Source organism: Prunus mume, linkage group LG6 (genome assembly GCF_029339155.1).
Source record: "Prunus mume cultivar Tortuosa linkage group LG6, ASM2933915v1, whole genome shotgun sequence".
Lineage (NCBI taxonomy): Eukaryota > Viridiplantae > Streptophyta > Magnoliopsida > Rosales > Rosaceae > Prunus > Prunus mume.
The window spans coordinates 431,168-443,247 of record NC_142703.1 but is presented as its reverse complement, the minus strand read 5'-3'; the positions used below and the strand labels follow the sequence as shown (position 1 = coordinate 443,247).

At 38.8% G+C, this 12,080-nt stretch overlaps 1 pseudogene; it reads left to right on the top strand.

The window, feature by feature from the left end:
- Positions 1-3,385: 3,385 nt before the first annotated feature.
- On the top strand, positions 3,386-5,946 carry LOC103336037 (receptor-like protein 6; annotated as a pseudogene).
- The last annotated feature ends 6,134 nt before the right edge of the window (positions 5,947-12,080 follow it).

Sequence of the window (12,080 nt, the reverse complement as noted above, 5' to 3'; positions counted from 1 at the left end):
AACAAGCAAATAAAAAATTGACCGTCATTTTAAAAACAACTTAGATCAATTTTAAGACGACGCTAGGACGATGACGAACCGTCGTGGTCTACATATTTAACCACGTAAATACAAAGCTACCGTCGTCTTATTTAGTTGAATTAGTTGTGTTCAAAGTTGAAACTTTCCCTCTCTTTCTGTGTATTTTATCAAACTTGGAAAGAATAAAAATGATTTTCGCCAGAAAAAAGGTAAAAAGATTTTCAAAACAAAAACAGTATGAGCATGCAAAATAGCAACAAAAATAGTGAGAAATGAAAGCTTACCTTTGTGTGCAATGAAAGCTTTCTCTCGGATTTTGGTGTTTAAGTTCGAGGCGACGAAGACAAGAGGAAGACGATGAGATACTCTGATGCTCGACAAGGAAAAAGACGAAAAGTTTTCTCCGGGAGATTGAAATTTTTTCTCCGGTTTGGAAACAGTGCATGTGTAAGTCGGTAGATGAAAAGTTGTATATGTATACAAACCGTTTCATAGTAATAAGATGGCGGTTTACATAGAACGACGACGTATTAATAGACAAACTACGACGTTAATTTGAACTTATGACGTGGTACATAAATACGACAGTAGTGTTGTAGGTACCGCCGTAGTAAACTCCTAAATAAAAGTCGATAACTCAATATCTCGCGTCATGGTAGAAATATTTAACACGACGGTTGTTTTAAATTTATGACGTTTATTTTTATAATATACGTCATTTTATTGTAATATACCGACGTGGATAACACTAAACTAAAACGACGTATTATTTTTTTCACGACGTGGATTCGTTTTTAAACGTCGTTATGTGTAATATAACCGACGTGGATTTTATTTTTTTATTATAAATATAATTTTTTCCCCTTTTTCTTATAGTTTATTTTTCAAAAGCAAAGATTGCCTTATAGATATAGTTTTTTTCCGAGGAAATTAATGTTCTAGAATTTGTAAAGTTTCTTTTCTAGGTGACTGACTTAAATCAAATAAAATATAAAACAACGATCGTTTTGTTATACCGTCGTTGTTTCTTGTCGCCTTAAGTAAGAATAAAACGACGTAATGTATTTGTTACCGACGAGGATTATTTTTGTTAAACGTCGTTATGTGTAATATAACCGACGTGGATTTGGTTTTTTAATTATAAATAGGGTTTTTTTCCACGGGTTCTTTCAGTTTTAGTATTCGATTAGGGTTTCAACTTCTTCTTCCCCTTTCTCTGTCTCACCTCATCTCTTGGGAGGCAATTGTTTGAATGTTGGTTATCTGTGGCTGATTGCAAATCACCAATTTTCAATAAATTGTCTCTCTGATTGCAAATCTGTGGCTGCCGTCGTGAAGTTTTAGGAGGCAATTGTTTGGATGTGAATGTGTGTGTGCGTTTGTGTAGATACACAAACGCACACGCATCATTCACTTCCAAAAATTGTCTCTCCGATTGCAAATCTGTGGCTGTCGCCGTGAAATTTTAGGAGGCAATTCTTTGGATGTTGATAGCGTGCGTTGTGTAGATACACAAACGCACACATATCATCAACTTCCAAAAATTGTCTCTCTGATTGCAAATCTGAGGCTGCCGTCGTCAAATTTCAGAAGCAATTTTTTGGATGTTAATGTGTATGTGCGCTGTATCTCAAAGACACAAATACACATACATCATTAACCTCTAAAATATTGTCTTTCTGGTAAGATTATGATGAGCAACAGAGTTCCATCTTGTAAGATTTCCTAACCCTTGTGATCTCGAATAATCTGATTATGTCGGCGGTTTTCTATATAAACGCCGTGATTATTTCAATTCTTGTCGTTAAGTAGATCTACCGACGAGGATAACAAAATCCAAGAAATAAATTGTTAAAAAATTCTTATTCAGACGACGGTTTAAATATAATGTATGACGTATAAAGTGGACAAATACGACGTTAAATTCTATAATACGTCGTTATATGAAAACCCCAACTTGGTAAGATTTAAAGATGTCGTTGTAGAAATACGAGAAAGACGTCGTTATATTTACCTTTGCCGTAGTTGTACATTAATTTAATACGGCGGTATTTTATATTTTACCGCCGTGGATTTATTTGTAATTATACGGCGCCTTATACGAAAACTTGGTCGTGTTAATTTCCGGGTAAAACGACGGCTTTTTTGAAACCGTCTATCTCACTTTCTACGTCCGGTCGGTTCATAACTTCCGCCGTTATTTGTTGGCTATGATTTTACCTCTTGAAAATCCTATTTCAATAAGACGTCGGTTTTTAAATTAAGTACGTCGTGTTTTATGAACAGCCATTTGAAACTCCATTTTTAGTTGTCTAATGTGTTATTACACGCGGTTTTATAAAACCGTCGTCTTTTAAAAACAACGACGGTTTTCACTTAGACCGTCGTGTTTTTCTGGTCGTCTTTTTCACTTTTTGTAGTAGTGCCGACATATCAATATCCCATTGCAAAAAAAAGAAAAAGTGTAGAGTTTGCTTCTTTTGGTTGTTAAATATTTAAAACTTCGAGTTTTGGGTTTAACTTAGAATAAAATGCACTAAGAATTTCTGGATTAAAATCTGGTGGTTGGGAAGTAAGCAAAAGTACTACATGCATGATTCAAGTTGATATTGCACTAGCGTATTAAACCCGCTCTTTTTTTCTTTGTTTTTGGGAGCAACAAAGCCTACAATTAATATGTTATTAATTTTTCCTTTTAGTATGGATAAACGCTTAGATATTACATATTATAAGTTTAGTAAGAATTAGTTGAGAACTTGAGATATGGTCCAGTAAAATTAGTTTCGTTCAACAATAAGAACCAATCAAGCCTTCTAAATCCAATTTCTAATATCCACTGACTCATTCCAAAAATACAAAAGAAAAAAAAAACACTTAATTTTAGCAAGCGGCAAGGGAATGAAAAATATAAAGAATTCAAACTAATGTGCTAGCTATTGTAGGGTAGTTAGGAACTAATGGTTCTTATAGTTTTAGCAGTTTGAATCCAATTTCTTAAAAGTTGCTTTTTAAGATCAAATATATATGTCTAATCATGAAAGATATGATTACTCACTGTATTATTTGTATGATTTATTCAATTAAAAAAAGAAAAGAAAAGAAAGACCTTTAAGTCAACAAGTCAAGCCAACCATGAATCTCGTGGAGGCCTTTTTGCAGGACCATCATTATTTTTGTTCTATCCCACTTTCCTGGTTACTACTACAAGATTAGATATTGGTAGAAGACTTCAAAGTCAAGCCATCAGCGACGACAAAGATTTAATCTCATCAAAGGTAAATGGTGTCCTTTTCCAATTCTATTCTACCATGCATATAATTACATATAATGATATGTATATATTAAAGACAGCACAACCTTTCTTTCTCATCAAAACTTTCCCTCATCAGCTAGCGTCTCTCAAAGTAAAAGGTTTTTCCAAAATGAAAACTTTGCTGCATTACTTGTTCCTCTTCTGCTTCAATATCCTCCTCCCTGCAGTTCACAGCCAGTGTATTAAAGATCAGCAACAATCGTTGCTCCATTTGAAGAAAAACCTTCAATTTGATCCATCTTCAGGGCTAGCCCCGCTCATATCTTGGAATTCAAGCACCGACTGTTGTTCTTGGGTTGGTGTTACTTGCACTAGCAATGGGCATGTTGTTGGTCTTGACCTTAGCGCTGAAACTATCTCCGGTTCAATTCCAGGATCCTTTGCCAACTTTCCAAACCTGAGGAAGTTGGACTTGAGTGGGAACAACATCTCCGGTCCAATTCCAGGATCCTTTGCCAACTTTTCAAACTTGAGGGTGTTGGACTTGAGTTGGAACAACATCTCCGGTCCAATTCCAAGATCCTTTGCCGACTTTCCAAACCTGAGGGAGTTGGACTTGAGTTGGAACCCCATCTCTGATCCAATTCCAGGATTCTTTGCCAATTTTTCAAAGTTAGTCTTAGAGGTTGTCAGTTGAATGGAACATTTCCAAAAGAGATCTTTCAGGTACCTACTCTACAAACTATTGACCTTTCGGGTAATTTTAAACTTGGTGGTTCCTTGTCAGAATTCCCCAAGAATAATGGATCTCTTTGGTCAATGATTCTACGCTGACAAACTTTTCAGTGGTCACTCAATCAATTGGCAATCTCAAAATGTTGTCCACGATAGATCTTTTCAAATGCAATTTTACTGGATCAATCCCGTCGTCTCTCTTTTCTCTTCCCTCATTGTCACAACTAAATCTTTCCCACAATCAATTCTCAGGTGAACTCGCATTTTCTAATGTCTCTTCCAATTTAGGTACCCTTGATTTAAGCTTCAACAATTTGGAAGGGCAAATATCGGTGTCTATATTTAATTTTGGAAGCCGTCATTCACTTTCTCTTTCTTCCAACGATTTCAATGCCTTTCCGTTCAATGGCCCTCAGCAGCTGAAATATCTTACGGACATCGACCTTTCAAACAATAGCTTGATGGGTTTATACAATGGTACTGATTCCTCATATTCCTCGTTTCCTCAAATTGTTTCATTGAATTTGGCTGCTAACAATTTGACTACAATCCCATATTTCTTGAGAAATCAATCCGCATTATCCAGTTTGAACCTTGCAGAAAACCATATCCAGGGCAAGATACCCCATTGGATTTGGAGTTCCAATCAACTTGATTCCCTAAATCTTTCTTGTAACTCCTTGGTTACTCTGGAACCTCCTTTATATAATTCTACGGTGAAAATCGTTGACCTTCATTCAAATCAACTTCAGGGACAAATCCCCACTTTCCTACCATTTGCCAAGTATCTGGATTACTCGAGAAATAATTTCCGCTCTATACCATCAAATATTGGTGATTTCCTCACAAACACACTGTTCTTCTCTCTTTCAAGCAATAACTTGCATGGGCTCATTCCAACATCAATATGCAATGCCCCAAATATTTGTATTCTTGATATGTCTAATAATTCTCTCAGTGGCATGATTCCCCAATGCTTGACTGCAATACCCAATATCAGTGTACTTAACTTAGCGAGAAACAAACTCACTGGAACTATTTCAAATGTTGAAGTTTCTAAAGATAGTTCATTGGAAATTCTAGAGATTGGTGGAAATCAGTTAGGTGGCCAGGTTCCAAAATCTCTAGCTAAATGCACTAAGTTGGAGGTTTTAAACATGGGACACAATAATATAATAGATAGCTTCCCATGCTTGTTGAAGAGCATTTCCACCTTGCGTGTCCTTGTTTTGTAGTCCAACAACTTTTATGGAGGCATTGAATGTCTCAACACCAATGGCACCTGGCCAGGGCTTCAAATCATAGATCTAGCTCACAATAATTTCCGCGGTGAAATACAGGGAATACTTTGGAGAACATGGCAGAAAATGATGGTTACCGAAGATGGTTTTCCATTGACATTCAAAGCCCACGAGCATACAGTGATATATATTAATGAGAATCCAGCGGTCAGAAGCAGTTATAGAGGCAATCATAAGGAGGTTTCTTTGGGCTTTGAGTATGGTATAAGTATAACAGTTACCAACAAAGGTTCAGAGATGAATCTGGTAAAGATTCTATCTATCTTCACCTTGATTGACTTCTCATGCAACAATTTCAGTGGACCAATACCCAAGGAAATAGGAGAATTCAAATTACTACATGTCCTTAACTTGTCCAGAAATGCTTTCACAGGCGAAATTCCATCCTCATTTGTTAACATGAGCACACTCGAGTGCTTGGACCTATCACAGAACAAGCTGAGCGGGCACATTTCACCACAGTTGGGAAAGCTTACTTTCCTTTCATTCTTGAATCTCTCAATAATCAACTGGTCGGCAGGATCCCAACCAAGACTCGCCAACATTTCCAAAAGCCTCCTTACAAGTAACAAAGGACTATGGGGGCCTCCTTTGACGGGGATAGCAAAGCAGGATTGTCACCACCACCAGGAATAGAAGGCCTCCAAATTCTGGACATCATCATGAGAGCACTTCCATTAGCCCCTTGCCATGGCAAGGGAAGCCCTAGGGCGGTACTATTCACATGAATAGTGCCTGCCTAGGCAAAAAAATTGTGTTTCCAAGAATGCAAGGCTTGCCATGGCAAATACTATTCATTTTTTTGTTTTTTTCACAACTTTGTTTACTTAAACAATTAATTTGGATAATATTTTCGGATAAGATTTTTGGGTTTCTATGTGTCAATACTATTCATATCGGATCAGATTTTCGGTTTCAAATTTCAGATAAATTTATGATAAATTTCAAATTTCAGATACATTTCAAAATTCAAATTTCAGATAAATTCAAAATGTCAAATTTCAGATACATTTCAAAATTCAAATTCCAGATAAATTTTAAATTTCAAATTTCATGTGAATTTCAAATTTCAGATAAGATTTTCACCCTCTAAAATTGCGCCACGTGTCATCTCTATCTGCCTAAAAAGTGAAAAATAGTAGAATGAGAAAAAATGTATGAAGAGTTGGTGTTAAAAGTGAAGAGTATTGGTTGGTATTTATAGAAAAAAAATCAGTATTTTTTTCGTATTTTTCCAATTTTTCCAATTTTTTCGATTTTTTTGGCAAAAATTGCCCGCCGTTGGATTGCTAGAAAAAACTAATCCGAGAGCCCAGGAGCTTCCACGTGGCATAGAGCCGCTTGGGGTTACTTTTTCTATTTTTTTATTTGCAAAAAATGGCTGCCGTTGGATAAGTTTAAAAGCGATCGGATGGCCCAAAGATGCGACACGTGGAATCATGCCGCTGGCGCATCGAGTGCACGCCAAATTTTTTAAACCGCGCGTGTATTGCACGGGCCACTTTAAAAAATTTAAACAAGAATACGGCACGTTATCGTGACGCGGTACGACGCCATCACACCGCGAAATGGAGCTCGGGCGACCTCCCTCGGGCTTGCCTGTGTTTAGGCCCCATCGCTTGCCCTGGCAGCTTGTTGTTGCCGAAACCACATTTTGGGTTTGCCCGCCCAACCCTCCCCTTGGGCCCTTTGCGCCAATGCTCGAGGTTAATTGGGATCTTATCGTGTCGAACTTGGATTTACATTTGGCTTTGGAGTTGCCATTGGATCACTTATGCTGTGCAAGAGATGGAGTAAGTGGTATTACAGAGTGTTGAGGCCCAAAATATTCACGGTTCGGCCCAAATAAATTCTCGGCCCAATGTGATGCTTTACCAAGAAGAAACCCGATTTGGGCATGCGAAAGTTCATCATATGCGCTTGCACACATGCCACGCCAAACGACACGCCACGCTAAGCAAGGAATTATCATTCCGCACCTAATTACGCCACAAGCTTAAGTGGGCCCTGCCACTCAAATACCCGGGGCTTGCTTGAGTGGGTTGTGGTATGGATGGTGATAAATCAACATGAGACCCATTGATGGACCGAGAAATGGAAAGTCTCGGGTTGCTTGGGAGCCTCGAGACTCAAGCCCGTTTCTTAGGCCCAAACATGTGGGTAAGCACAAGAGAGAAAAGTAGCCCAATACCCAAGCAAAACAACCCAACCAAAATAAAGTCCAAACTAACAAGCCCAATGTTTAGTAAAACCCTTTTGCTTAGGAAATCACCTTGGCCCATATAAAAATCCTAAAATAGCCCACAAAAAACCTCGCTTTTGGAGAAAGCAGAGGACACGTGAAGAGCAGATGGCGACTTTAAGCAAAGTCATGGAAACCACCTCAAGCTAGAGACATCCAAAGAACCGATGAATACCATCCCGCATGTCGTCAAGCATCCCTTGACCAGATGTATTTTCACCTCTTTTCCTTCACTGATTCAGCCAAGGAAGAGGAAAGAAAAGAAGAAAAAAGAAACCAAGAGTGGAAGCTCCTATTGCACACCATGAGAAAGGAGGATGTTGAGCCCCCAAATCCTGAATTCATGAAAATAGATGAAGCAATCTTTGCCAAGAAAGGGAAGTCGAGAGAAGGGGAGGAGAAAGGAAGAAAAGCTTAGCCAAAGTAAGTAGAAGCCATTAGGGTTTCTTGAAAATTGGTGATTTCCGCAGCTATAAATTGAGTCTTCCCCTACCCAACAAAAACAACCCACAACCTGCAGAGAGCAAGCTTTCTCTCTAACTTGCAAAAACTCAACAAGCTCGTGCACTCGTTCATCTTCTTCTCCAATTTGTTTTTCTAGCAGCTGCCAAGAACTCTGCCTTTCTTTTTCCTCTTTCCCTAGTCGAATTCCTCACAAAACACCTCATTCCTTACTTAAACACTTTCTTTTCTCATAAACCAAGCCTAATTTCTCTCTTAGTGCTAAACCCATGTTGATTTTGCTCCCATGCCACATGCCACTCATGCTGAGCTGAAAAGACCATCTGTAAGCATGAAGAAATTACCTGTAAGCTGCCATTATTTTGGTTGGTGAAGATAACCAAAATACTTCCTAAGGCTCTACTGCCTTTTCGAGGTATTTTGGGGCTTAATTTTCGAACTCAGGCTCAAGGGGCAATTTCTTCCATTTTGCCCTTTACGGCAGTCCCCGTAGTAGCTGCCGGAAGAAAAAGCCCCTACATAAATTGGCGACTTCACTGGGATTAAGCCACTGTCTGCACTAATGCCTCCAAAGAAGAAGACCAGAAGCAATAAACCGGAGGAAATAAAGAGATAAGAGCATTCCCTCTTTCTTTTTCTTTTTCCTTTCGTTGGCTATCTACTTTGTAGAACAAACATAATATAGATTACTCACATGCTCCCTTTGCTTGTGTCTTAGATATCCATTCTCAAGCAAAACAATATCTTGTCGACGACTGGGGGCTTCAACCAACGTGCAAGCCGCTGACCACCGCCGCAATTGTTGAGGCTAGCTCTGCCGTTCACCTCTCCGCCATGATACATCATCAGCAAGTCTGGCCATCGTCGTAAATCACCTTCATAGCAGCCCTCACCTCTCTAGAGTTGTAAAAACACGGTGAAAGAGGGAGAAGGAACACTTGCTCAATGCTCTCAGCCTCATCTCTGCGAATGGCTTCACCAAGATAAGATTTTTATTATCATGCCTTGTTGATCTCAATATAGCATATATATTTGTTTGTTGTTTTAAGATATCCATAAAATTTATGTTTCATTGAACAAACTCAAGCATAGATAAAAGCATGTGCATTCAAGTCCAAAAAAAAAAAGATTGATTGATTAGTTGTTATTCATATGGTGCACCAGCTTGCATCATTTTCTTGTTATATATTAAACCACCTTTCAATTTTGCATACCCAGCAAAATTTCTTAGGGCCTTATTCCACGCACTATTCACTTATCTTACTTCTTATCATTTCGTATCGATCAACCTTTGTGTTAATCAATCCAAGTTATACATTGCAATGTAGATGCCAACTATGCATGCTCAGTACTAAAATCATACCTGCCCAGCATGCTTTGTCAATTATGTTAGTCATTTGCAAGCTGCAATGCTTATATTATTTTTATGCTTTGGTCATGCAGCATTATATCGGTCATGTGCAAGGGACCCAAGCCTCCAAACAACAAACAAGAAAACAAATGCTCTCATGTTTCCTACCCAACATCTCAACACACTGCCATTATCATCTATTCCTTAGACAAATCTCTCTCTATACTTCCAGTCATAGGGGTTCAAGCACCACCGAAAGAGCCGCTGGAAGGGTGGAAGAAGAACAGAGCCAGTCAAAATCCAAACACCACTGCTGGAAGAGTCGCTGCGAAGCACATGCTACCACCGAATCATGCCAAACTGTCACCGTTGCAACAAAGGGATATCCCAAGTTCATCATGCCATGCAATGACCCAAACAAATACTAAGAAGGCCATGTTGCAAGAGTTTTTGTAGCCTATGCCCATCAAATCCTTTTCTGATGATTATGGTGCACTTGGGGGCTGAGGAAGGAATTCATTGCAATCACCACAGCAGTGATTCCAAAACCCCAAATGAGCTTAAAAATCCATTATTACCAAAACCACTATTCCCAAACCAAAAATCTCCTTAAAATCCCAATTATGTTACTATGACCCCAAGTTCGCCATCACTTGTTGTTGTAACCCAACACATTTGCTGCAGTGACCACATACAAAGCTCAAGCTTCAATAGCCAAGTCCAAGCTTTTGGTTCCTAAAACATGTTCACAACAGCTGCAACAAACAATACCTAAGTTGCCATAACTGATATGTTCCAACGCCTCAAGCACTTTCTAAGCCTTGACCATTCCAATGACCAAGTTTAGGAGTCAAAACCAAAAGGCTATCAGGATGTCTCAATTGCCACAATTCCATAATCAAGCATCATCAAGCCCCGAGCCTTAGTCAAGAAATCCAAGCACTATGCTTTACTCAAGAAGGAAAACATCTCAATTCATGGCAAATGAAAGGAAAATATTGCAAAGGTAGTGCTATGATACTGCTGGAAGAACCTAAATGCTGTCAAGATGAAGTTTATTTTACCAAGCAATCAGAATTTTTGAAGCGATGTCAAGCTTTCAAGAAAAGGGGTGCTGGAAGCGTATTTTCCTATATTCATCCATTCTTCACCTGCAACATCCACCACTACTTGCCATACTCTAAGGAAGATCTTACACACCAAGATACATGATAGAACTCTAAGAGGCAAGCTATTGACAAGGACCCCTTGCCAAAACGAAGGGGAAAGTAGATGGCTATTGTCATTACGTGCTTTGATGACTTGCTTGACAACGACGTATTGTGCCACCCGTGGAAGAATGACTCAAAGCCACCGGAGGCTATGTGGGAACCTTGTGGAAATATGAAGAAGTCCAACTGGAGCAAATATTCAAAATATGCAAGCTATAACACCCCGTGGCTACTTGCTAATGGATGGGAGAATGGTTCCAGCAGCGAAGTATTCACATTGGACATGCTGAAAAAAAGCCACTCGGAGGCTTCATTTGGTCATCAAGATTATCAAGAGGCAGCTGTTGTAACCTCTCATAACTTCACAGAGGTTGAAGAAAGTACAATGGGTTAGGAGCTGCAAATCACTCTTTGATTAGTTTGGTTATGAGCTGCAGGCAAGCAAAGCAGCAACTGTGGCTCTGTTAAATATCTCTACAGAGCATGGCATCCTAGTACAACACATGCCAAATACATGCCAACCTAAGCCGCAAGCTTTCGTGCTATTGCAAGTCATGCACAACCTTGGGCCCTTTCATACTTGGGGGCTTAATTTGATGGGGGTACTTATCAATGCAAAATGGCTCAAAGCCTTACTACTGAGTTGCTTTTGCACCTATCCTTTTGTTTTTGGCTTTTCAAATTTATTTCAAAGATGAACTCCTTTTGTGTTTTCACCATATGTTTTCACAACTTTGGTAGAATGCACCACCATTATTGCATGCCAAGGCATAAAACGATATTTGCAAGGAGAATGGAGTATTTTGGAAAAAGAAAAAAAAAAGCCTCTAGAATTCTTTCCTTACTTTTGTCTTCTTCTATTTTGCAAAACGTGTTCTTTGAAAAGAAAAAGAAAATAGACAAGCAAACTTCCCTTTTAAAAGCTAAGCCTTTTAGCAGTAACCATGCCAAGCAAAGTCACTTGGATGGGGTCCCGAACCATCAACAAGCATCAAGCCTAAGCAAAATGATGTGGGGTATGCAAAGTCAAGCTATTACAAAGAAACGAGCAGTAAAAGTGTATTTTGAGGCGCTGGAATAACGAAACCGTTGACTCCCAATCGGAATGCTCAAAAAAATTCACAACATCCGCAATTCTTACAGGAGCCTTCGTGGAAATCATGCATACAGTGGCATGACCATTTTTAAGGCACGGAAAGAGGGTGCATTTTAGGCCAAATGAGTAGACGAGCCTTGCAAAAGTTTTAAAGAGCAATGCATCGAAGATTTAGCTTAAAGGTCCTGTCAAAATTTTGGGCAGCATATACCTTGTTTTTAAGGCTTGCCAACTCATCAGAAAATTTCAAGAAGTTCACAAGAGCAAGTTCTCCCAACCAAGCAATATATATATAAGATGTACGAATTACAACATGCCTCAAGCATTCAGAAATTAATGCAAGTTCCAGTGGTTCAGTAGTACATTAAAAAGTCATAATGACATAGTCATTAGATTATCTGAAAAGTA